We start from the raw sequence: 24,968 nt of genomic DNA, 5'->3' as shown, positions 1-24,968 counted from the left end.
TCTGCCTTCCTCTAAAGCGGCATCTCACACGCTCAAATTTTTGGTCAAATTTTTTTATGTCAAATTATTTGATGGTTTGACGTTTGCCCTACATGCTCAAACTTCTCATCAAATTTTCATTTTGCTCCCGAGTGTCATCATGGATGCATATACAGCGTTGGCTCTTGGCTTAGCGTTGAAGAGCACACAGAAACGAAAGAGATGAAAGTGGGCCCAGCAATGGTATTTGTGTCGTGAACGATTTGGTCATGCTCCTTTATTAAATGAACTGAGAATTAGTGAACCTGATGTTTTCAAGAACTTTCTTCGCATGGACGGAGAATCATTTGACAAACTATTAGATCTTGTGAGACCATATATAACCAAAGAAAACACAGCTATGCGTTGTGCGATATCACCATTTGAAAGACTCTCAATAACTCTCCGCTTCTTGGCTACTGGAAACACATTCGAAGACCTGAAATTCCTGAGTGCCATTTCTCCTCAAGCCATTGGTGGTATCGTTATAGATACGTTCAACGCCATCAACACATGTTTGAGGTCGTACATAAAGGTAAGAAGATGCTGATTGTTCCAATACATTTTTATTAGTGAACTAAATTATGAATAACCATAATGAAATCAAATCTTATATAAACATATCCTTGTACGAGATGAATTTTAACAAAATGAAAAGATTCAGAAGAATATACTAAATAAACGTAAATACATAAATCATAAATGAGCAATATATGTTCAAATGTACCTCATTCTGACAAAAATATGTAATGCGAAAAAGCATTTATTACTAATATAAGTAAATTAGAGTGTAACTGTCTTTTGGATCATTCATATGAATTATACCAATGCATTTGGGTTAAAGTTACCAAAATATCTTCCTGCATCAAGTGTTCCATCTACAGGATTACCCGAATTATCTTTCACCGAACTGTGCGACATAGGTGTATACAGTAGTACCTCGAGATACGAAATTAATCCGTTCCGAGGCGGCCTTCGTATAATGAGTTTTTCGTATCTTGGAACACATTTTACATGTAAAATGGCTAATCCGTTCCAAGCCCTCCAAAAACACCCCATTAAATTTCATAATAAAGCTAAACTGACCTATAAACAATGAAATACTACAACAATTTGGACCACTCAATACCTAAATTAAGAATAAAAATCCAAACCTGTAAATAAAGTGTATATTAGTGTACAAGAAATATTATTACTGTAACGTAAAATGTCGAAGCTTACCTTTCGAGTCAGGCTATCTCCGAAAGTGGCGGCAGAGGAGGAGGAGGAGGACAAACGGCAGATACGTACACTTAACTTTGCGAAACACATAAAAAAATGTCAGAAAAACAAACTAAACTTTACAAAACACATTAACAAAACTGTAACACTTAACTTTACAAAAATCTTAAAATAAAATTTATTTTGTCTTTTTTTGATTTTTACATTTCGTTTTACTTTTTTATAGTTTACGTAATTTCAATTTCTTCACCACCGAATGGATGCCAGTCCGTTTACGGAATTTTTCGAACCACCCATGAGAAGCCTTGAACTCTGGGGTTGCCGTTGATGTCCCCTCTCCGCCGTCGTCTTTGGCTTGGGCAATCAAATCGCCGAAAATAGCGCTGCCCTTCTGGCAGATTGCCGTCTCGGTTATCATATCGCCATCGATTTCTTTGTCCTCGATCCATACAAGAAGCAGCCTTTCCATTTCATTATGCACATGGCTCCTCTTGTTGGACAAAATAGTGACGCCCTTGGAAGGTGTAGCTGCTTTGAATGGCTTCCTTCTTGCTTTTCTTAAGGATGGTGCCTATCGTCAACGGATTTCGGCCGTATTCCTTAGCGATCACACTCAACCGCAAGCCAGCTTCATACTTTTTTATTATCTCCATTTTTGTCTCCATAGAAAGCATTCTCTTCTTTCTGTGAACTTCAGCAACTTTCTTGAGACCCATGACTCTATGTACTGTACGTAATTAAGTTACGTTCTCACAACATGATAAAGTAGCACAACACGATAATATGTACGTACTGCAACAAAATCACTAACGAATTTAAGTTACTAAACGAAATCGTTGGAGCGAACGAATGCCGATTGCGTACGGTAAAGTTTCGGGTGCGAAGTGGCCGAGGTAAAGCACGCCAACACGTAGTACGTATGTATAGAAGATGCATGATGGGAGGGATGCTGTCCAATTAGAGAGAAGGATCTCATGGCTTGGCTAGCATCAGGAACCAATGGGAGAGCAGGAGGATGGTGGCGAGTCTACTATAACTAAGATGGCGGCGTGCGGCGCGAGTTTCAAAATTGTTACGGGGCGAATCTCAGACTTTCAGAAACCTTTCGTATCTTGAAAACTTTTCGTATGTAGAGCAGTAAAATTTTTCGTCTTTGCTTTCGTAACTTGGATTTTTCGTAAGTTGAGCCTTTCGTATCTCGAGGTACTACTGTAGTTCCTTGCAGCCATGTTTGGGTATTGATGTGGTACAGCATCTCTATAATCACAGTGATGACCCATCGTACTGCTGATGGGTGGGTTGGAATGGGACCCATAGGGACTAGGTGCATATTCACTGGTATCACTACTTGGTGTCCAACATCGAGTTTCTTGCGGGATGGGATGTATCTGCACAGACTGTCAATGCAGGTTTCCACAAAGTCCTTCGAAGATAATATCGTTTATTCCCTTCTTTGCAAGTAGCAGTTGTTTAGGATCCATTTTAGATAAATCATTGGCCCAAGCTTTAGCCATTGTGAGAAATTCATTTTCAGGTTTCTGAAGATGTTCACAAGCTAGTGCTATCAGTTCGTCTTGGCGATTAGAAACCTTTGCCAATTTCTTACGCTTTGCAGGTTGAGCTGGAACAGGATATAGGTTCGTACTTTCATTTACCCTGTCTTGTACGGTTGTGCCTTCCTGGTCATCGTCAATCTGAAATAAAAAAATACATTTTTTATTTTCCAATGCCGCAAACTGCTGAAGAATGGAAAGAATTGAACAACGATTTCAATAAACATTGGAATATACCACATTGTGTTGGGGCATTAGACGGCAAACACGTCTCAATTAAAAAACTAATTGCCTCTGGATCATTTTACTATAACTATAAGAAACATTTCAGTATCGTACTGCTAGCAGTTGTCAATGCCAAATACGAATTTATAATGGTCGATGCTGGAATGAACGGGCGTGTTTCAGATGGAGGTGTAATGAGCCATACAAAATTTGGTTCTTTGATGGAACATGGCGAACTACAGCTACCAGGAGCCGAACCGTTGCATGAAGGAGAGACTATTGATGTGCCTTACTTTTTCGTAGCCGACGAGGCTTTTGCAATGAATGAAAATCTCCTTAAACCCTACAGTGCAATGGGAAACGACATTTTGGACCAGGAAAGAAGGATTTTCAATTATCGTTTAAGCAGGGGACGACGTATAGTTGAAAATGCGTTCGGAATACTTGTTTCAAGATTTGGTGTATTCCAGAGGCCAATGATGCTTTCGCCAGAAAAAGCAACGACTGTCACATTAACATGTTGCTATCTACATAACTTTTTAAGGCAACAATCAAGCCGATACTTGGCTCCGGGAAGCGTGGATTGGGAGGACAATGTCACACATGAGCTTCATAGTGGGGAATGGCATACTAAACAGAGAGAACTAGCAGCCCTACGTCCCACATTCAGCGGGAATACGTCAGAAAAAGCGAAGTTTACTCGAGAAACTATGAAGCACTATTTTTCCAGCCTTGAATCGGTTCCTTGGCAGTACAATTGGTTTCATAGAAGCAAGCAAAGTGGAAGCAATGTAATTCTTTTATTCATTGATTATTTGTTTCTTTTAACACTTTTATATAGGCTTCTGAATAGTCTGTCTGTCTGTCTGTCACATTATGCGTTTTTTGACGGACGGCGAAAGCGGATACATCGTCTTTGATGGTGATAGATGAGACCAACCAATGATTTTGGATTTTTTTTAGGATGGGCAGTATAGCCCAACCTTATATAAATCCAAAAATCATTCATTTGTTTGCTCTATCACCATCAAAGACGATGTATCCATTTTTGCCATCCAACAAAAACCCATAGTGTGACATCGGCCTAACGGTATTTTACTTTTAGATGCAAATAGACATGAATAACTATGAAATTTGTATAAATACCTAATTATGTTGGATAAGCTATGCAACAGTCATTGAATGCAACTAAATAAAGTATGCTTAATAATTTCACTTACCTCTTCAGTCGATTGTATTGTGCTTCGTGAAGAAGCCGGTGTTTCATGGTGACTCAGGAACCAAAGAGCATCAAAACACCATAGTGACGGCTCATAAATTTCATCTACTCCTGCTCCAGATATGCTTAAGTCTTTTATTTTTTTTTTTTTATTCTTTTCGGAAGCTCGTCCGCAGTGAGTTTATTTTCTTCTTCAGCTCCTCCTTCGTCCCTTCCGGATAATAATCACGGAATTTCTGTAGAAGAGTCTCATACGCCATATCTTTTTTATTTCTGTCACTATAACAGTCACTTTTGTTCTAAAGTTGTGGTAAACTTCTATAAACATCAATAAGCTCAAGAAGAAATTTCTTTTCATGTTTTGTTGGAGCCATGATGACGATGAGCCGCGCACGCCCTCCTCAGATTATGTCTAATCACTAACTAATTTGCGCAAATTATTGCTAGGTACCACACACGCACAAATTATTTGACGTTGGCTCAAAAAATATCTACTGAAATCACATCAGTATAAAATTTGACATCAAACCTTTTAGGTCATCAAATTACGCCACACACGATCAAATTCATGTCAAATAATTTGACATAAAAAAATTGGACCAAAAATTTGAGCATGTGTGGGCCGTTTAACAGTAACCCATCCCGTCTCCACCCCCCCTTACCGGACATAGGGCTCCCTGTTAGTTACGTATCCTACACCCCCTACTAGCATTCAAATATTGCGGTTTGTTTACATTTCTTGGCCCCAAACCAACACTTCGAAGATTGTTCAGTCGAAGTAAACTATGGCAATTGACGTTTTCCTGTTATTTTGCTTATTTACAAGAGTTTAAGGTAATATTTTGCTGGTCAACTGTAACTAATCTGTTATTTACCTTTGAACTCTGTACGTTGGTACATCGCACCCCTTGTACTTTCATGTTGTCTTCAAAGGTAAATTAGGGTTTAATTACAGTTGACCAAATAAATATTACTTTAAATTCTTGAGTAGTCTGCATATTCGTTGGGCAGGCCTCGTAACTCCTTCTGCCCGGGCCGCCAATCCCTCCGCCAAGGTAAGTAGTTCCACCCGAAACAGCTGACCGCCAAAACAGCTGATGACCTCGTGCCCTGACCCAATCACGCCATGCGACGGCCTGGAACATAACCACGTAGGCTAGGCCAAGTCAGTAAGGACAGATTCAAACTAACTAGGCTAGTTTAAGAACTCAACCACTTAGGGCAGGCTAAGTAGGTAAAGGGAGTATTATATCATTTACTAACATTTAAGTTGAAAACAAACATAAAACTTGATTTATGAGTACTAAAAAAAGGGATTTTGACAAAGGAAAAATCTATTTCTGGGCGAGGGACCTGTGCCGCCCAGTGAAATGCTCCTTATAGCACCATTTCTAAGGTATAAAAACTGCTAAATATACCAGAGAAAAAAGTTGCATGGAATGCTAGGAATAGTATACCCAGCTCGCTCACCCTTATAGGGTGTCGGTATAGTAACTGGGGCGTGTTAAAACCACTATCAGAGGTCCCTTACCAATTAGTCTTCTTTCTCAACCTCCCCCGTTACTACGAGGTGCCATTCTACATCTGACTACTGCCCGCTACTAGTACTACTACCCACGCGACTCCCATCATTCCTAATAGCACCCAAGCTTGGGCCAGCCTAGGGTGAGGGAAAAGAAGGGTGGTTTCACTGGGCGGCACAGGTCCCTCGCCCAGAAATAGATTTTTCCTTTGTCAAAATCCCTTTTCTGGGCTCAACCTGTGCCGCTCTGTGAAATAGTAACAGAGAATTGGTCCCATAAGCTTGGAAATACACATTTAGTCAAGGAACTGAAATAAAATTAGAATAATTTTAATTAAGAATGTTTAATAGTAAACCTTAATTTTACATATCTCTTAGACTATAATACTTAGTGAGAGTTCCAAAACCATTGGTAACATTAAGGAAAAAATCCCAATAAAAGATAATATAAGATGTCTAAATCTAATACAATAAACATTAGTAACATATATACATCATAAGAATGGGTTAATGTGCAATCCAGATGAAGGTCAAGGCTAAGGCAGGGACAATAAGCGAGGCAGGTAGGAGAGAAAGTACTAAAGGAAATAATATTTATGAAGATTAGACCCTGTTATAATGGTTCTGTCATGTCAGGAGGAACCACATTCCCTGCTGCCACTGTTGCAAATTTTAGGGCTTCCAAGGATTTTAGGTAGTGGCGTTTGAACACTGCTGGTGATTTCCGGCCTGTATATCTTTTTAATTATTCAAAATTCATGTGATGGAAATAATTGACTGTTGTAGCTACTGCTCGGATATCATGGGCATGTGGGACTGATTCCGGGTTGGCTTGTTTAATAAAATAAAGTCTGTTGTCTGATTCCTTTCAGGGAAATGGTTCCTCCATTCTCTCTAATAAATAAATGGCCTGAAGACTTTTTGTTAGTTCTATTCAAATAGGCTTTCAGAGTGTTAACTGGACACAGAGATAGATCCTGTGGAAGTGGGACAATCTTCCTCATTCTTTGCTAAGAATTTCCTGTCTGGAAAGATTAATATTTCACCAGAAGAAAGAAAGTCAATATGATTTGGTTCTCTAGACAATGCTGAGAGTTCCGATATTCTGGCTCCTGAGGCTAAACTTATTAAGAATAACGTCTTCCTAAGAAGCGTTATATAAGTACATGAGTCATTATCAATGTCAGAAGCTAGCTTAAGGACATCATTTAAAAACCAGGAAACTGTGTGAGGACGAGTTACTGGTTTTAGTCTGGCACAGGCTCTCGGAGTAGACGAAAATATGAATCTGTAAGATTAATATTAAACCCAAACTGAAATATTTTCTTTAAAGCAGATTTAATTGTTGTAATTGTATTAGCGGCTAGGCCTGTTTCAAACAAAGTTCTGAAAAAGGTAACTGCCAGATTCGTAGTCATTGTCTGAACCTCTGAGTCTTTTAGAAACTTGGCTAGCTTTCTTACAGCAGAATCATATTGCCGAAGAGTAGATTCTCTTTTGTCTAACTCTAGGAACAATGTGTTTAGAGGATCAATCTCAGCATCTTTTTGTGCTGCAAATTTCATAAAGTCCATAAAGTTAGGGCACTCTGAATTCTTGAGGAAGCTAACACACTGTGAGTTTGTACTATCTGTGTTAACTTTGGGTTGGGAATCCGCCGGGGGCGGAGTCCCAGTTCCACCAAGAGAGGAAACCAGTTGCTTTTGGGCCAATTGGGGGCTACCAGGGCTATCCGTCCTTTAAAAGTCCTGAGCTTGTCCAGGACTTTCATTAGCATGTTTATAGGAGGAAACGGGTAAATCCTCCGCCAGTTGTTCCAATCTGTGGCGTAGGTCAGAGGGTCCAGGTTGGGGGCTACATAACATTGTAGCTTGTGGTTGGATTCTGTGGCAAATAGATCTACTTGGAGATTCGGAACTTGTTGGCAGATCCAATTGAATGACTTTTTGTCTAAGGACCATTCCGACTCCAGCGGAGTTGTCCTTGATAGTGCATCCGCGACCCCATTTCTTACCCCCGCCAGGTGAACCGCTGACAGGTGCCAATGGTTCTTTGTTGCCATTGAAAAGATTGCTATCATCACATGATTTATGTGACTTGATTTGGAACCTCCCCTGTTTATGCAGTGGACTATCACCTCGTTGTCTAGTATTAGTCTGATATGCTCTTTCTTTGACAGGGAAAGTCTTTTTAGAGTCAAAAACACTGCCATGGTTTCTAGGATATTGATGTGTAGTTGACAGAATGTCACTGACCACAAACCTTGGACCTTTTCGTATTGGGAGTAGCCTCCCCAACCGCTTAGGGAGGCATCTGTATGGATTACTAGTGCCGGTGGTGGGAATCGTAAGGGTACCGATTTTGCTAGGTTTTTGACTTTGGTCCATGGTTGAAGTCTTTTCCTCAGTATTGGTGGAATCCAAGAAATTTTGTCTCGATTTTTCCTGTTTGCTTTGGACCACCACACTCGATTGATGTCTTTCAGTTTGGCTTTCAGTAATGTGTCTGTTACTGAGGCAAACTGGAGAGAGCCTAGGATTCTTTCTTGGTTTCTCCGGGACGTTAGTTTGTCCTTGAGAAAACTTTTTGTGTTCCTTGCTATCTCTTTCCTCTTTTTTGGTGGAATCGACAGCTTGTGTGTGGTCACGTTCCATTGTAAACCTAACCACTGGAAACATGCTGCCGGAGTAAGACGGGACTTTTTGAAATTTATTTGGAATCCTAAGTATTCCAGAAATTTTATTACTTTGTCTGTCGCCTTGTGGCATTCCTCGACGCTGTTGGCCCAGATAAGCCAATCGTCTAGGTAGGCCACTAACTGTATTCCTTGAGTTCTCAGCTCTTGGACTACTATCTCCGCCAACTTTATGAATATCCTGGGCGCTATATTGAGTCCGAATGGCATCACTTTGAAGGTATATGCCCGTTTGCCTAGCTTGAATCCTAGGAAAGGACGAAAATGCCTTGCTATCGGAACATGATAATAAGCGTCTGTAAGATCTATAGAGGTCGTGACAGCCCCACAGGGAAGTAAGGTCCGCACCTGCGAGACGGTCAGCATATGGAACTTGTCGCATTGAATATATGTATTCAAATGGGACAGGTCTAAGATTACTCTTCGTTTGTCTGAGTCTTTCTTTGGAACGCTGAACAAGCGTCCTTGAAATTTTCAGCGTTTTACCTCTTTTATTGCTTTCTTTAGAAGGAGATCTTTGGTGTAAAGTATTAGATCTGCCTTTGGAATCTGATAAAAACTGGTTGGTGGGGGGGGCCCTTTTATCCAACTCCACCCCAGACCCTTCGATATTATGCTGTATGCCCATTTGCTGAAAGTCCAACGGCTCCGGAAGAGGTACAGCCTTCCTCCTACCTGGGGAGTCTCACTGGTTTGCAGAAGGTCTGCTTCCACGGCTCCCTCGGAATCCTCTACCTCTCCCGGAAGTTCTTCCGCTGCCTCTATGCCAGAAGGCTCCCCTAGCTCTACTACCTCTCGCATGCCTATTGTACCCGTGAAACACACCTTGTGTTTCAAAGGCAGGGTTATACGCTGGAGATGCACTAAACGAGGTAGTGGCTACTGGTTGTTGAGGTGGCTGGCTTACCCACACATATTGTTGTTGGGGCTGAGTCTTTGATGTGGAAGGCTGACTCATCTGGGATACTGGCATTGCCTGTACCACAGTTTGAGTTTGTGGACCTTGGAAGGACTGAAACTTCCTTGGTCTTTTCCTGCCTCTTGATTGTGTTCCGGTGGGCTCGTATTTTCATTTAGGAATTAGACCCCACCGGACTTTGAGGCTTTGGTTAACTCTTGCTGCTTCCCCGAGGACGCTATTTACTACATCCTCCGGGAATAAGTCCGCTCCCCAGATTGAGGCCTTAATTAATCTGTTAGGCTCATGCCTAATGGAGGCCTCAGCTAGGACATGTTTCCGGCAATTGCGTCAGGCCACTGCAAAGTCATATGCATCACTCTGGAGTGTGTGGAGCAAAGACTTTGTTAAGATCTTAACCAGTGGCTCCTTGGCGTAGACTAATGAAGTCATCTCCGCCATCGTAGGTGATTTGATGGATCTACTAAGTCTGGTTCTTGCCTCGTACTGTCTTAATCAGAGAGTCCGAAAGTCTAGGGAGTCGTTCACTAAACTGTGTGGTGGCACAGTCTGAGTTCAATTTCCCTACTGTGAAAGTAGCTGGTGCGTCAACCCAGCAATCTTGGTCTCCCGGGAACAACAGAGAAGTCAAGTCAGTTTCTCTTAATTGCGGCATGGGTTTGTCTTCCATAACCGCCTGTAAGGCAAGATCAACTACTTTTGTGGTGCATGGTGTTGGGGTTTTCCCTTCCACCACAAACATAGTATATGATCCTTTATGGGGCGTCAATTTTGTATTGACGCCCAGGCGGACTGAGCTTGCTCTTTTGGGTAGATAACGGTTTCCTTGGGAACCTTATCTACCCTTACTAACGCTTCCTCTGTCAGGCGCACGTAACCAGGGAAGAGAAATTGTAATCCCACCGGGTAGAATTCAAAGTCTTCTACCGGACGGGTGCCACATCCTTCTATCGTTAACATGCCCTCTGAGAACGGTGCATGAAGAGCCAATCGCCACGGGTTGTTCTTAACGAACGCCAGGAGTTTTGGCGCGTCCGGAACCACAAACTGCTGTTGTTGTGGTAGTCTGGATCGCAAGAGATTCTCTATGAGATTCTCTTGATTTTGCAGTCTCTGGGCCAAATTGTCCACAGACTGCAGGCGATCAGCAATTGGTCCAATCTGGGACTGGACTATGCTACCCATCCTCTCCATGAGTTGGCTCAAGAAGGCTACCAGATCAAATGCAAGTTCCAGCGTCTTCCCCTTTGAACTCCTTGCTCTCGACCCCTGATGTGGGGGAGCAGCAACTGCCGAGTCCGTCATTAGCTTAGACGCTGATGATGGTCTGGTTGGGAGTGGTTTGGGCAGCTTAGAAGGCTTGCTCGCTTTGGGTAGGGCCTTCTTCATATGTTTTACTTTAGGGGCCACTGAGCATGGCTTGTCCCCAGCCATGATCTTCCCAGTGAACCCCTGGAAAGAAGTCAGAGAAGAAGAGTTAGACAGCGCCGGACTAAGAATTGGAATCTTAGACCGGGCGCCACCTGCCTCACTTACCTCCCTACCTTGTCCAGCGGAGTCAAGGACCATCGGTTCGACATCTAGGTTGATCGCTGCTACGTCTTCCAAGACAGCTTCCCCTAGTCCCTCCAGATCTTCAGGAAGAACTTGTGTTTCTTCTCTGATCCTGGCGATGATCGGCGCTGCTACTTCCTTCGGCACTGCCGCCGACATCTTAGCGTTAGGGTACAGCAGAGTGCACATATCCTCCGCCAGGATATATGGCTTCTTGGCCTTCACGTTGCGGCCGAAGCCGCCGACCCAGATCTTGAGGGTCGCCAGGGAAGAGCTCTTGATGGCTTGGGGAGTCTGAAAGAAATATTCCCGTTAGAACTTACCCTATAACATGACTATGTATTTTTCAAGTTCCATATTTCCAATATGCTTAGTAATTATTTCTAGGGGACGGAATGTTGTACATACTGAGTCACTTGTTAAGTCTGAGACCAGCGCACAGCAGATCTCACATCCTTCTGGATGCCAAACCAGAAGGTCGTCCACCTGGACTGCACACCCGGCATGAGATCGGCAGACCTCATGCCCACACGATTGCTGTAGCACAGCAGTGCATGCTGTCTCCTGACAGCGTACCACCTGTTAATTAATTTGATACATGAGTATCATATTTTGATATCACCGGAAGATCCGGTGACATATGTAGTTAAGTTAGATCCGCTGTGATTAGCTCAGCGGAGTCGCATGCTTCCTTATTAACTATGCATTAAGTGTTTTACAATGGCATCCTAATATTCTGTTCTCCTTCTTGTACCACCTCATGTCATCCAAAATATTGTCATTATAAAGGTTTGGAACGGGCAGAAATGGTGGCTGGGTTAACCTTGCACCAGTCCGCCGGCTCCGGAGAGAAAAATTTTTCTATGAAACTTCTCTCAGCTTTCCGTACCCCTACTGGAGTAGAAAGTACGTATTGTGAAGAAAGGCTTGGGATGAGTGGAAACGTAACCAGGTTACCTAGTATTCCGTCGGCCCCGGAATGTATAGTTCCGTGAGGCGCTTCTTTAAAAATAACTTGACGACAAGGGGGCACAAAGAAATCAGAATTTTAGGGACGCCAATACTGGTGCCTTAATACCTGGTTGGAACTATGAATCCCTACCGTTATGATTCCGGCCCGATAATAATAATATAAATACATTAAGGAAATACTAAGCTCCATCTTCCTTCTTCCCGGATCGACCATTCCGTTAATATCCTTTATATAAGGGATCAACCTACGGGATCAGAACGGTAAAAATTTTGCCTGAATCCGATCAAAGAATCATAGCTACTAATTTATAAATACGATTCTAAAGTTTATCCCGGCCCTACCGGGGCGGAAGGATAGCGAAGATGGAATTCCAGGGATAGGAGGATACGAGGTACGTAGCAAGGTACGTACTCAGTCCGGCGCTTCTGGTGGCCATCCATGACTAGCCAAGGAGAGAGCACTACCTGCCTCGACTCACAGAGCGTGTGAGCTATGCCTGTCTCTCAGCTGTCCCCCCCTCCTCTCTCCCCTAGAGTGTATGACTCAAGCCTACTTCCCGGGGTTAGGGTGTGGTGAGTAAGTACTCCACCGAGGTGGGTACAGGGGGAGGGAGACAGCCGAGAAGAGTGGCTCGCTCGTGATCAGGTGGTCATGTGACCGGTCAGGTGGGACAACCCTCCGAGACAGTGGATCCACCCAATCAAGGCAGTAGGCCTATGGCCTTCTGTCCAATGCATACACAATAAATAATAATAATTTATATAAAACAATATATATTCTAAAGTAAAGTAGGCTATAACGACATATGTAGTGTGAGTAAAAAAGGGATGGGGAAATGGAGGTAGGGAGAGGAACATGGTGTGATAGGAGAGTATAGCCTAACCCTTCAAAATCGGGTATAATGCCGACCTGGTCAGGAAGACTTAAATCGCTCTAATCAATAAGTAGCCCGATCCAAATCGGTATAATTCCGACCTGGTCAGGTCATACAATTGGCTTAAGGATATCATCCTATAAGTTTTAATCGTGTCCCAACTCCCTAATCAGATCGCCTTCGAATTGAATAAAACTTTAGTCTTCCGTAGAAGGCTAAAGAAGGGTGTTGCTGGTTAGGCTACTCCCATACTTATTTCAATAGAAACGACTTAACCTAGATATAATTATATGTATATCAAAAGGAAACTCACTGGTGTAAGCTACCTTCCGAAGCCGCATACGGCCCAGTCGGGTAGCCTAACTATATGAACGCCAAAATAGCCTAACTAATATTCAAGCATTAACAAACATCAATAACCATAATTAACCATTGTATAAGATGTCTAGAGCTAAATAAACCCGACTACAATTAGTATGAGGAACTAATTGGAAGTCGTCAAGTAAGCATGAAGCTCTGGGTTTTTAGCGACACCAAAATTATCAAAATTGATAATAGCAATACTCAACTTGGGAGTAGGAGTCTCTAGAAGGTCAGACATCTTCACAATAAGCACAATAAGGCTTCCGAACACAAGAACGCGTGTAGGTATCACAGTGCTATAGAAAGGAATGATGGGAGTCGCGTGGGTAGTAGTAGTAGTGGTAGCGGGCAGTAGTCGGATGTAGAACGGCACCTCGTAGTAACGGGGGTGGTTGAGAAAGGAGAAGACTAATTGGTAAGGGACCTCTGATAGTGGTTTTAACACGCCCCAGTTACTATACCGACACCCTATAAGGGTGAGTGAGCTGGGTATATTCCTAGCATTCCATGCAACTTTTTTCTCTGGTATATTTAGCAGTTTTTATACCTTAGAAATGGTGCTATAAGGAGCATTTCACGGAGCGGCACAGGTTGACCCCAGATAATACCTACATAAAATGATGGTAGCAATGGAAAAAATCAGCAATTGCTCAAAGAAAAGAAATGTATTTACAGAAGGTGACCAGCAACATGGACTTGCAGCGCTTCTGGCCATAAAAGAATTAGAAAATAATTAGGCCCTAGAGAAAATATTCAAGATTTCGCCATTACTACAATGAAGGGATTAAGAGAATTCAAGCAAAATTTCATTGATAACTGGATAATGAAGCAAAGATATAAAAATCCAACACAAGAGTGAGGATGACAAGGTGCTTACATGTTGCCATACTCCAAGGGAAGGAGGAGCACCACCACTTGAGGCACCATCCTACCTACTTGCATGGCCAGCCAAACAAAGATCTTCTTTCATAGTGGAGCTGAAAGAGCTGCTGCTGTTAACATGAAAGGTAGTCTGCTGTCAACATGTGAACTGATAGGTTTATGTTGATAGAAATGATGCATTAATTTGTCTTTTACTGTTTCTCTTTGTTGTCCCTTGTGTAAGACAGCAATTAATACCACATGAATGTGTCACTGTTACTGACTTACACTATCAAGTTATATGCTCTTTTGAAGCAATATTTATTAAATGTCCCATTTAACAACTTACTGCACCAGCTGTGTGGCCTAAAACTTCACAATCACTTTCCAATCAACGTCATTTTCCTTTATGTATCTGTTCATGCTAATACAAGGTTAAGGTTAGTGACTCCATGCTACTTATGGTAAATGGAACATGATACAAAGCCATCACTTCCCTAGTACTACTTACTTTTAAATTTCAAGAAGTATTGTGAAGAAAAGCAATGATTTATATAAAAAATTTTATTTCAAGCTTTTTGAGTCTGATAGTAAAGAAACATTTGAAGTATAAAAATTGTGTCATCTAAACCAATTTCTGACTCGAGCAATTTATCCTGCACCTTTAGTACTTGATCCACTAACTCTCTTTCACTCGGTGTAAGCATTTCCTGGACCTGTAAAGAAAAATATATGGTGTAATATATCAAGATAACTGCTGTTACAGCCTCTCTTTGGAAACTATAACTGAGCATAAGTAGAAAAAGTATTTGCTTTTATAAATTTCCCCATTTAATATGAAGAAACACATCTATAAGAAAATTACATGAGAAAAACAATATTAAGTTTAGTTTAATGTCCATAAATGTATACAAATTATTTCAAGATGCAAATTCGTACAACGCTCTCTAAACACATATTACAAAGTTTGTTTTACAAATTAAAATTCAAGAAATACTACCATCAAAACATTAATATTTCTAAAACAACATTGTTTTAAAATATGTGAATACAAAAACTTTCATATTCTGTTACACCTTTAATGATTAATAATGTAGTTAACAAAATCATGAAGATATATGGGTATACAGTTTTGGATCTCAAAATCTTTCATATTCTGTTACACCTTTAATGATTAATAATGTAGTTAACAAAATCATGAAGATATATGGGTATACAGTTTTGGATCTCAAAATAAATTTTATTGCATTCTATTACACCTACAAAATATGTTTACATTGAATCTCTCAAATTCTGTTGCACCTTTCATGAATAATACTCATAATGTAGTACTACTCATAATGTAGTTAAGATCATGAAAAAATTTATGGGTATACAGTGCATCACATTCCTTGGTTAAGTGGCACTGCTCAACAACATACCTGCTTATTAAATTAACCCTTTGAGGATTTTCTTTTTCTTTTCTTTTTTTTTCCTTTTTTGGAGGGGGGGGGGGGGGGGGGGGGGGTGGGGGGGGGGGGGGTCTCAAAATCAGTCTGCACCAGAACATGCATTGTTCACTGGGCAAAAATGCTTGGCAATACGTATAGCTGTATTTAACCCTTTAACACCGATTGGACGTATTAAACATCGATGAAAATTGTCTGTCGGGTGCCGATTGGACGTATGGTACCTCGACGAAAAAAAGTTTTTAAAAAATTTCGCGGAATAATAGTTATAGGCCTACTAGGCAAAAACTTTTGAATCACGCTGCTTGGGGGATGCTGGGAGCTCACGGATCAAGGCGTTGTTTTGTTTACAATCGTTACCCAGGCACACAAGCGCGAATTTCTTACTTCTCGCACTAAAAAGCATCAGCGACACATCTCCGAAATTATTTTGTCACAGACATAATTTTTGCACCATTTTATATTAGCCGTTATATGGAGTATTATATATGAAAATTTGCAAAATTTCATGTAGAATACAACAATAAAGAAATCATGGTTGTAGCTTTTATCAGTTTTGAAATATTTTCATATAAATAAAGATAAGTGCCAAAATTTCAACCTTCAGTCAACTTTGACTACCAAAATGGTCGAAAAACGCAATTGTAAGCTAAAACTCTTATATTCTAGTAATATTCAATCATTTACCTTCATTTTGCAACAAATTGGAAGTCTCTAGCACAACATTTCGATTTATGGTGAATTTATGAAAAAAAAAAAATTTACTTACGTCCGCGCGGTAACTCTTCCGAAAAATCATAAATTTGTTTGTCCGATTGTCGTAATGTTTGCACGATTTTAAATTAGCCGTTACATAAAGTCTTATATATGGAAACTTGTGCAATTTCTTGTAGAATACAACCAAAAACAACCCATGGTTGTAGCTTTTATCAGTTTTGAAATATTTTCATATAAATAACGATAAGTGCCGAAATTTCAACCTTCGGTCAAATTTGACTCGACCGAAATGGTCGAAAAACGCAATTGTAAGCTAAAACTCTTACATTCTAGTAATATCCAACCATTTACCTTTATTTTGCAACAAATTGGAAGTCTCTAGCACAATATTTCGATTTATGGTGAATTTATGAAAAAAAAAAAAAAAAATTTCCTTACGTCTGCGCGGTAACACTAACGAAAAAAATCAAATTTTTTCGTCCGATTGTCGTAATGTTTGCACGATTTAAAATTAGCCGTTACATAAAGTTTTATATATGAAAATGTGCGCAATTTCATATAGAATACAACAAAAAAACAACCCATGGTTGTAGCTTTTATCAGTTTTGAAATATTTTCATATAAATAACGATAAGTGCCCAAATGTCAACCTTCAGTCAACTTTGACTCGACCGAAATGGTCAAAAAACGCAATTTTAAGCTAAAACTATTACATTCTAGTAATATTCAATCATTTACCTTCATTTTTCAACAAATTGTAAGTCTCTAGCACAATATTTCTTTATGGTGAATTTATGAAATAAACTTTTCCTTACGTCCGCACGGTAACTCTTCCGAAAAAATCCTAAATTTTTTTGTCCGATTGTCGTAATGTTTGCACCATTTTAAATTAGCCGTTACATAAAGTTTTATAAATGAAAATGTGCGCAATTTCATGTTGAATACAACAATAAACGACCCATGGTTGTAGCTTTTATCAGTTTTGAAATATTTTCATATAAATAAAGATAAATAGAAAAAATTTGTCCTTTGGTCAACTTTAACTCGACCGAAATGGTCGAAAACTGCAATTGTAAGCTACAACACTTACAGTCTAGTAATATTCAATCAATTACCTTCATTTTGCAACAAACAGGAAGTCTCTAGCACAATATTTTGATTTATGGTGAATTTTTGAAAACGGCTTTTTTTACGTCCACACGTTATGAATTCATGCATAATTTTGTGATAATATTTTCTCTGTGTTGCCTTGATCATTTTACAATGTGTTATATACCAAAATTATCGCAATTTAGTGTACAATAAAAAAAATTTAACTTGTTAGCTTTAACCGTTTTGCTCACAGCGCGATTTGTATACAATTATATATGACATTTTTTTTCGCGCTATCATATATCCCAATATTTATATATAATAATGATATTTTTTTTCATTTCTGATGGTTGCATACTAAACTTCAGGCAATGACAAAAAAATAAGGAGCCAGAAATGAACTCTTAATCTTGAAAACTAAGCGTGCTGTGATTTTTTGAAAAAAATATTTTTGCCGCTTTGGTGCTCACTCACGAACGCCACCGGCATATGGGAGACGATTTTTAAAATACCGCTTCGTCGTTTAAGGGTTAACCTTCTTACGTCGATTGGACGTATTAAACGTTGAGATAAATTGTCTCCCGTGTGCCAATTGGACGTATTAAACGTCGACATAAAAAAGTTTTTTTTTTAAATTCGCGGAAATATACTTATAGGCCTACCAGCCGAAAACTTTTGAATCACGCGCCTTGGGGGATGCTGGGAGCTCACGGATCAAGGCATTGTTTTGTTTACAATCGTTACGCAGGCGCGCAAGCGCGAATTTCTTTCTTATCGCACTAAAAAGTATCAGTAACACATCTCAGAAATTATTTCGTCACTTTGACATAATTTTTGCACCATTTTAAATTAGCCATTACATGGAGTATTATATATGAAAATGTGCGCAATTTCATGTAGAATACAACAAAAAATACTCATGATTGTAGCTTTTATCAGTTTTGAAATATTTTCATATAAATAACGATAAGTGCCACAATTTCAACCTTCGGTCAACTTTGACTCTACCGAAATGGTCGAAAAACGCAATTGTAAGCTAAAACTCTTATACGTATTCTAGTAATATTCAATTATTTACCTTCATTTTGTAACTAATTGGACATCTCTAGCACAATATTTTGATTTATGGTGAATTTATGAAAAAAAAACTTTTTCCTTACGTCCGCGCAGTAACTTTTCCGATAAATTTTTTTGTGCGATTGTCGTAATGTTTGCACCATTTTAAATTTGCCGTTACATAAAGTTTTATATATGGAAATGTGCGCAATTTCTTTCACAATACCACTAAAAACAACCCATGGTTGTAGCTTTTATCAGTTTTGAAATATTTTCATATAAATAACGATAAGTGCCGAAATTTCAACCTTCGGTCAACTTTGACTCTACCGAAATGGTCGAAAAACGCAATTGTAAGCTAAAACTCTTATATTCTAGTAATATTCAATCATTTACCTTTATTTTGCAACAAATTGGAAGTCTCTAGCACAATATTTCGAACATTTTCCTTATGTCCGCGCGGTAACTCTTCCGAAAAAATCAGAAATTTGTTCGTGCGATTGTCGTAATGTTTGCACCATTTTAAATTAGCCGTTACATAAAGTTTTATATATGAAAATGTGCACAATTTCATGTAGAATACAACAATAATGATTGAGGTTGTAGCTTTTCTCATTTTTGAAATATTTGCATATAAATCACGATAAATAGATAAAAACCACATTCGGTCAACTTTGACTCTACCGAAATAGTAGAAAAACGCAATTGTAAGATAAAGCTCTTACAGTCTAGTAATATTCAATCATTTATCTTCATTTTGAAACAAATTTGAAGTCTCTAGCACAATATTTAGATTTATGGTGAATTTAAAAAAAAAAAACTTTCCTTCCCTCCGCGCGCGGATTCTCCGCCGCAAATCTCCGAAATGCGTACGTCGCATTCTTGTTATATTTGCTCCATTTCATATTAGGCGTTTCATAGAGTTTTATATATGAAAATGTGCGCAATTTCATGTAGAATACATCAAAAAATAATTGAAGGTTGTAGCTTTTCTCGTTCTTGAAATATTTGCATATAAGAAAAATATATAAAAAAATTTGACATTCGTCAACTTTAACTCGTCTGAAATGGTCGAAAACTGCAATTGTAAGCTAAAACTCTTACAGTATAGTAATATTCAATCATTTATCTTAATTTTGAAACAAATTGGAAGTCTCTAGAATAATATTTAGATTTATGGTGAATTTTTGAAAAAAACATTTTTTTACATCCGCGCGTTACGAATTCATGCATCTTTTTGTGATAATATTTTCTCTGTGTTGCTTTGATCGTTTTACAATGTGTTATATACCAAAATCATCACAATTTAGTGTACAATACAACGAACAAAATTAACTTGTTAGCTTTAACTGTTTTGCTCACAGCGCGATTTGAATACAATTATATATGAAATTTTGTTTTCGCGCTATCATATATCGCATTATTTATATATGATAATGATATTTTTTTTCATTTCTGATGGTTGCATACTAAACTTCAGGCAATGAAAAAAAGGAGCCAAAAATGAACTCTTAATCTTGAAAACTAAGCGCGCTGTGATTTTTTGAAAAAAATATTTTTTCCGCTTCGGCGCTCACTCCGAGACCCCCTCGGCATACGGGAGACAATTTTTATTATACCCCTTCGGCGTAAGAGGGTTAATATCTCTCTGTAACATTTTACTTGTATTTCATAGTATGTAACATTTTACTCGTATTTCCTAGTAAAATGTTATTTTCATGATAAAATAAATTTTTGAACATACTCACCTGGTAGTTATATATATAGCTTACGTCCCTGACGTCACGGCAGAATTTCAAAACTCGCAGCAATCGCCGATTGGGTAGTCAGGTGCACCACCTGTGCGCCCTCTACCCAGGTACGTAGAACCGTTCCAACTATTCCTCAGATCTTCCATGCCCATAGTCTCTAGAGGGGAGGAGGGTGGGAATTAAATTATATATAACTTCCAGGTGAGTATGTTCAAAAATATTTTTTATCATGAAAATACCATTTTCAAACATCAACTCACCTGGTAGTAATATATATAGCTGATTGACACCTTTGTTGGAGGGTCAGAGACAGCTATCATCGTTGTAATTGACATAAGTGTTAATTAAAAACCAACTTATGGGTTCGTACCTGTTAAGGAAGCTGACTTCAATGATATCCTGCCTCATTATGTCTGCTTTCCTTATGAGATCCAGCAATCCACCCAGGGGGCTGAAGACCTCTCGGAGACTGTCAACCGGTCAAACCTCTATGTGACTAGACTCCCTACAATACCCTTGTTCCGGGCGCTACCAAGGAACAAGTTGACTACTGACTAAGGATCAATGATTGAGGGAGACTGCGTCCAGTCTCCACAAACAACCATAAAATTCAATAGTTCCAAGGTAAGAAAAAGGGTATTGGGTTATGGGATTTCAGGGGTAGTCCCTTGTCCCACTACTGGATGAGCTGCTACGAACGGTCCCAGCGCGTAGCAGTCTTCATACAGAGTTTGCACTTGCCCAAGATAGTGCGACGCAAACACTGATTTGCTTCTCCAAAAGGTTGCGTCCAGGATATTTTGAAGGGATCTATTCTGTTTAAAAGCTACAAAGGTTGCTACGGCCCTAACCTCGTGAGTCTTCACTTTTCAGTAGCCTGAGATCCGCTTCATTACATGCTGAATGTGCTTCCTTGATTAAATACCTTATAAAAAAGGATAGCGCATTCTTTAACATTTGCAGAGAGGGCTTTCTGACAGAACACCAAAGCCCCTCTGAATTGCCACGTAATTGCTTCGTTCTTTCCAGGTAATGCCTCAGGGCCCTTACCGGACAAAGAACTCTCTCTACTTCCTAACCTGTGAGATCCGACAGGTTTGGAATCTCGAACGATTTGGGCCAGGGCTGAGAAGGGCGTTCGTTCTTCGCTAGAAATCCCAGCTGTAGAGAGCAGATAGCATTGCCCTGCCTGAAACCTACAGCTTTGCTGAAGGCATGGATTTCACTGACTCTTTTCGCTGTCGCTAGACTAACAAAGAAGAGAGTTTTCATGGTGAGGTCCTTAAATGATGCTGGAGGGGACTGTAGTCTCTCCTTAGTAGTGTCGAAGGATCTGAGAAGGTCTTGGAGATCTTCATATTCAGACACGTCTAAGTTCCTGTCATTGAAGACATCTGCGAACATGCTTATGTATCGCTTAATGGTCGAGGTCGAAACGTTACGACTTCTCTTAAAGTCTGCAGTGAAGAGTCTCTCATTCTCCTATCCCATTGCACCGAAGATTCTTCTCGGCTGGATAGGACAGCGACACTCCATGGTGGGTGTCCATGGTATGAGTACTGGGACAATCTATTAGGATGAAGTAATGATTGTTCTGGAACAACCTACCAAGTCCACAGCGTAGACCGTAACTGACTCGGGCGCTCTGACAGCTGCCTACTGACTGCGTTCGGTAGTGAGGCAAGTTGTCCAAGCATCCGAGCAAGTCACGTGATCTTTGCCTTTTAAAGGGTTATGCCGAGAGACCATACAAATTGTTTATTTGTTTGTCACTGATGCTGGACGGCGAGGTAGTGAATCTCTTAACGAGGTGATGATTCTCTTAAGGCATGTGCCCAATAGGTGAAAGTCAATTGCCTTCTAGAGACCGAGGTTCTTAATGGCAAGACATTCTCATAGTAGTTGAATCTCAGCTAAGAAGAAAACACCACTATGTTCCATTGAAGACGAAGGTGGAAAGTGAATGCAACCTACGTCTTCACAGCCGAATCGAGAGAAGGATTCTCAAGATTCTGAACCTGTGCTTACAAAGGACTGAAAACGCTAACAGCTATTTCATTGCTGTAAGGTGAGGGGTTGTAGTTGCAATGAAAGCGGGGCAGTTTCCAGTAATGAAAAAAACACAGGGAAGTACTACTTCTCATGGGCTGATCATATGGAAGTAGAGCTGGCAGGTCGGGGAGCAGGCGATGTCTTCCATATATATCTGTCAATTCGGGGTGAACAATGAACAATTGCACCCCTCCGAATAAGAGATATTTTGAAGACAAACTCAGATGTCTGAAGAAAACATTCCGCATTATCGCAATGCGATGCAGCGGGAGACTAGTAAAGACTTCTGTTACCGTGTGGTAAACATAAAGATGAAAAAGTCCAGAATATATATCTCTGTTGAAAATTCTCGCAATATCCAAGGGGATGCAGAAGATGTCATTCATGTATGCGAGAATCCCCGTTAATCAGAGACCTAAGTCCGATATTGTTGGACAGAGAAAGGGTTTGGTAGTCAGTCATTGTAGGGGAGAGAGACATAAGCCGACCGTGCATCTCGGAGAGCCAGCTGGTACTGGGTTGTCTTCTGCAGTCCCCTACTCGGTTAGTTCTTGCTCACTCGCTATCCTGAGTTGCCAGGTAATCCATTCCTCGAAGGAATGCGGTTGGCTAGAATAATCGAGCGTTAAAAAAAGGGATATATTATGCTCGAGCAATTATATATAAACGAAACGGATTTCGGTAAATACAAAAAACTGAGGTGGTGTTGTCGTGACCATACCATAAGTATCTTAAAAATCGAAACTGGTAACTCCTGGGAAGTTGCAGAAAGTCCCGAGTTGCAGTTCCATTAGGATACTAGTCGTCTCGGTCACAAACCGTAGAATTAACTACGGTATGCAACTACCCCCCGGACAATTCAACTGCTTAACAGAATCATGTCTCGAGGGTAATATACGTCGTATATTTGTAGGTTTCTGTACAACGACTTCCATCCTAAATTCTTTTCCCTTCGAGGAATGAGAATAAGGATTGGAAATCTAAACCCTTCCTTCTCTAGTCAAGAGAGTGAAGGAGAATTCTTCCATTAAGGAAAGCTTCAATAGTGAAAACAGAAAACCCGAAGACGAAAGTTCAAGCCAAACTGGATGTTCGCTTCTGTATTCCAGGGTTGGTCGTCTACTGATCGTCTACTGAGAGATATTCTTACTTCAGTAGCAGTTCCTTTTGCAAACGCTAGAAATTCCAGAAATTCGAGCATTCGGCGAGGTTCCCGATTATCGTAAAAACAATTATCGGGATTCTCGATATTAAGTCCTGCGTGGCCTTTTGGGCTAAGGCAGAGGAGACCTCATTCACCAACTCTTGTGCTGAAAGAGGCGCATAAAGCAGGTCTGATGAATGGGTGTGACCTCATAAGCAAGGAAAGAATAAATTTGGGCTCTTTTCTTAAGTTTTCCTGCCGAGAAAAAACGCCGCCAACTCATTGGAACCATCTCTTACGTGTTTCGCCCTTGTCTGAAGCCTCTTTTCTTCGAATTTCTTGCCACCAGTCTTGTGTTCCCTCTACTGAGGGATCTACCTCGAAAGGGCCAAGAAACTCGGGGCAGAGGAGTGGCTTCCTTGAGTTTCTGTGCTCCAAAACTTGATGGTAAGACTTTCCTTGCTGCCTTTGTCATAAGATCCTGCATAGCCTTTTGGGTTAAGGCAGAGGAGACTTCCTTCACTAAATCTTGAGGGGAAAAGATGAGTGGAAAGGGGAGCAAAAAGCAGTTCCGCTTTCTGAATGGGTGTGACCCCATTCGAAAGGAAAGAGCACATTTGGGCCCTTTTCTTCAGGATTCCAGCCAAGAAAAGAGCCGCTAGTTCGTTCGAGCCGTCTCGAAAGGCTTTGTCAATGCAAGACATCAGGTGAACAAGCTCTTCCAAATCAGCAGACTTGAAGGTTTCTTTTTCTTCCCCAAAGATCCCAGAGTCCAGTCTAAGAAATTAAGCACTTCGAAGGCTCTAAAAATCCCTTTGAGGAGGTGGTCCATTTCAGAGGAAGACCAAAAAACATTCGTCTTTCCCATGGCCGTCCGACGAGAAGCGTCTACAAGACTCAAGAAGTCCCCATGGGAAGAAGCGGGAACTCCCAGACGGAGAACTTCTCCAGTATCATACCAGATGCTAGATCTGGACGCTAATCTGGCCGGAGGAAATGAGAAAGCTGTCTTTCTTTGGTCTCTCTTAAGTGTCCATCCATTCCTTCATAATTTTCAATGCTCTCTTTGAAGAGCGTGATAACACCATCTTTGTGAAGTCGGACTTCTTAGTTGCCTTCCCTAGAGTGAACATTGAAGGTGGAGAATGAGGGGCAGCTGGAACAAAGTTTTCCAGAAAAAGTTCCGTGAAAACCTTCATAAGTCTTTTTAGGTCTGACGAAGGCTGTAGATCTTTTTGATTCTCTTCGTCGTAAAAGTCTTCCATCGGACCAAAAGGAGAAGGGGGGAAGTCATCATTCCCTTCTTACGATCGACCCATAACCGAAGTAGCGATGTCATGCTTCGTCGGTGCTTCCAAAGAATGTTCTTGACGCCTGGTGTCCTGGCGTCGAGAATCCTGACGCTCGGCTTCCTGGTGTCGAACTTCTTGACATTTGGCGTCCTGAAGTTCAAACACTTGACGCTCGGCGTCCACGTTCTTGACTCCTGGCGTCCAGCTTCTTGACTCTTGGTGCTCTGTCGTCGAGAATCTTGACCATCGGCATCCTGGCTTTCAGTTTCTTGACGCCTGGCATCTTGGCGTCCAGCCTCTCGATGCTCGGCGTCCTGGCGTCCAGAATCTTGACGCTTGGCATCCTGGCGTCCAGAATCTTGACGCCTGGCGTCCTGGCGTCCAGAATCTCGACGCCTGGCGTCCTGGCATCCAGGCTT

General features: G+C 40.6%; 1 pseudogene; it reads right to left on the bottom strand.

Annotated features, from left to right (window-relative positions):
• Positions 1 to 579: 579 nt before the first annotated feature.
• On the bottom strand, positions 580 to 5,622 carry LOC135216081 (uncharacterized; annotated as a pseudogene).
• Positions 5,623 to 24,968: the final 19,346 nt, after the last annotated feature.

Source organism: Macrobrachium nipponense, chromosome 6 (genome assembly GCF_015104395.2).
Source record: "Macrobrachium nipponense isolate FS-2020 chromosome 6, ASM1510439v2, whole genome shotgun sequence".
Lineage (NCBI taxonomy): Eukaryota > Metazoa > Arthropoda > Malacostraca > Decapoda > Palaemonidae > Macrobrachium > Macrobrachium nipponense.
The sequence above is the reverse complement of the archived record's forward strand: the minus strand, read 5'-3'. Positions and strand labels throughout refer to the sequence as shown.